This window comes from Myotis lucifugus, unplaced genomic scaffold (genome assembly GCF_000147115.1).
Source record: "Myotis lucifugus unplaced genomic scaffold, Myoluc2.0 scaffold_14, whole genome shotgun sequence".
NCBI classification, from domain to species: domain Eukaryota; kingdom Metazoa; phylum Chordata; class Mammalia; order Chiroptera; family Vespertilionidae; genus Myotis; species Myotis lucifugus.
In genome coordinates, this window is record NW_005871062.1 from 672,602 (window position 1) to 675,482 (window position 2,881).

General features: G+C 54.6%; 1 protein-coding gene across 4 annotated transcripts in view; it reads right to left on the reverse strand.

Moving 5' to 3' along the window:
• Positions 1-2,881, reverse strand: part of BDH1 (3-hydroxybutyrate dehydrogenase 1) — a 28,385-nt gene that overhangs the window by 6,084 nt on the left and 19,420 nt on the right. The gene's annotated exons all lie outside the window — the stretch shown is intronic.

Genomic DNA, 2,881 nt, shown 5'->3' on the forward strand with positions numbered 1-2,881 from the left:
CCCTGGGGAGGGGAGTCACAGGCTCCAGATGCCCAGTCCCTCAGAGTCCTGCTGGGGAGCCGAGGGGCTGGTGGCAGATGGCTCGAAGCTCTCATCAGACAATCCCCTTCATCTTACCACTCCCCCCCCCCCCCCCCCCCCCCGCAGGCTGGCTCCCCTGGCTTTGGCAGCAACTGTTCCATACAGCCAGGGTGAAGGGCACCAAACTCGCATCAATGTGCCCTCCACTCGCCTCCTGGGAGCTTCCTGCCTGGGCAGAGGGAGAATCAGAAGCACCACCCCTTTAGGAACCACAAGCTAGTCTGAAAGCTCTGGGAGGGCGCCACCTGGAGTTCAAAGACAGCATTGCCGGGAAAAGGGGAGAATTTGAGCTGTTACCTACCAGGATGACAGCACCTGGAGGGAGGGAGGCAGGGGATCGCAGGGAAGGAGGGAGTAGGAGAAGGGGAGCAGGACGGGAGGAGAGGAAGGGGGGAGGGGAAGACCTGCACAACCATATATCTAACAGATTTATTTTCTTTTCAGACCTAAAAACCTTCAATATTCTCCCCTCCCCCGCAAAGCAGTTTGGGTTCAGTGAGGTCACGTTGAGGAGTTTATCAGCCCTCACTGAAATGGGTCATCAGGAAAAGGTTCATGCCTCAGGGGTGGTTTATGCTGGGGTTTGAGCGCCTCCCCTTTGTGGCTCTGGATTCACTCTGCCTTGTAGGTAAGGCTAAGTGCCCAGGGAGTAGAAGCGGACAAGGACCAGGGCCTTGAGCAGCCCCAAGATCTGGTGCAGCTTCATTCCATGCTCAGGTCTACAGGGATGATTCCTTTACATGGGCATTTTAAATCACTGCAAACCCACAGGCCATAATGAGTGGCTTTATGGTGCTGACTGCAGCTGTTTCCCTCCTAGTGGTTTACAAAGGCAACAATCCCAGCTGCCAGGGAAGGCGGGAGGGGAGGATTTGCCACAGGGGAGAGTGGAGGCGGGGGAGCAGGCCGCACCTTTGGACTGGTAATCATCCTAATGCAGTGGTCGGCAAACTCATTAGTCAACAGAGCCAAATATCAACAGTACTTCTTCGAAATAGACTCACCCAGGCCGAAAATCGACTTCTGCGCATGGGCCACGAAGTTTCAATCGCACTGTACGCGCTCCCGCACGTGGTATTTTGTGTAAGAGCCACACTCAAGGGGCCAAAGAGCCGCATGTGGCTCGAGAGCCGCAGTTTGCCGACCACGGTCCTAATGGATCCCTCCTGCCTTTTCTTAATGCAGTGGTTCTCAACCTTCCTAATGCCGCGACCCTTTAATACAGTTCCTCATGTTGTGGTGACCCCCAACCATAAAATTATTTTCGTTGCTACTTCATAACTGTAATTTTGCTACTGTTATGAATCGTAATGTAAATATCTGATATGCAGGATGTATTTTCATTGTTACAAATTGAACATAATTAAAGCATAGTGATTAATCACAAAAACAATATGTAATTATATATGTGTTTTCCGATGGTCTTAGGCGACCCCTGTGAAAGGGTCGTTCGACCCCCAAAGGGGTCGCGACCCACAGGTTGAGAACCGCTGTCTTAATGGGACAGAAGCCCTGGTCTGCCTGTTAACTACTAAACAGGTGTTCCGGAACTCACAGGCCTTTCCCCAGAGAGCAGGGGGGCCTGGGAATGGCCTGCTGTGGGGTGGGGGTGGCACTGGGCTGACATGGTGACGAGTCAGTGACAGGCTGGCAGCCAGAGCAACAGCTCCTCACAGCACAGGGGCTTCTGAGGTGCCGCTGGGGCGGCAGCATGTCCCCTGACTGATGATGCTCAGCAGAGTGCCCGGCACTGGCCCTGGTCACCTCACCCTTCCTCCCCTACCAGCAACTGAAGTCACTGCTCAGGAGAGCTGTCCCCAGCCCATTCTGTGGGGAAGCAGAGAGCTGAGGCATAGCCTTTCTGCCTGGGCTGTTGGGAAGCTCAAAGGTGAATGTTACAGATGAAGTGAGGAGACTGAACTGGCTTCCCCCGGCAGCACCATCACACTGGGTTCTACGTGAATGGCGTCCCCTTCCCTCTGTTGTACCACAGAGCCCCTCCCATCAAGGCCCTTGTGGGCTGAACTGGGAGGACACTTGAGTCCTTATGTTACAGAAACTTTCGGCATCATGTGTCCTGTTGGCTACTGTCCCCCAAACTTTCTGTCCCTTTAGCTTCGGGGGCACTGTACCCAACCGCTCTGACAGTCGTGTCTTCCCCTTCTCTGGCGCCTAATTGCTCATTGGCCCCTGGTAGGTGATTGCTCAATCGATCACTCTTCTCTGGGCCTAATTCCCCAGCACCCGAGCTCCAGCCCAGATACTCCCCTAGGGTGTCCCTTGGGTACTTCAGCATCTCCATACCCCTCAACCTGCTCCTCCATGAGGTGTACCAGGTGTCCAGGATGGAGGTCTCTTGTCTCTCCCTCATCCCCACATGCATGTCACCAAGTCCGGCCAGCTGTGTCTTCTCAATACTTGAACCTGATCCTCCTCTTTCCCAATACTCATGGCCCTAGTTCAAGACTCTTATTCCCATGCTGTCACCACAGCCCCCAGAGCAAGCCTTCATGAGTATGACCAGGCCATTCCCCTCAGGGAAATCCCCTTCAGTAGCTCCTACTGCCCTTAAGAGAGTGGCCACCTCCCTTGCCTGGCACCCAGGCCCTGGACGCGCTCCCTTCTAACCTCATTTGCTGCCACTTCCACCAGACCTGACCCCTGACTTGTCCTCCCCTGCATACCTGTGTGCTTCCCACCACTATTCACGCTCTCCCCTCCTCCTGGAATGCCCTTCCCAGAGCTCTGCCACAGTCTGCCCTAACTGACCCCTTCCTCACCTCATCCAAAACTGGGCTAT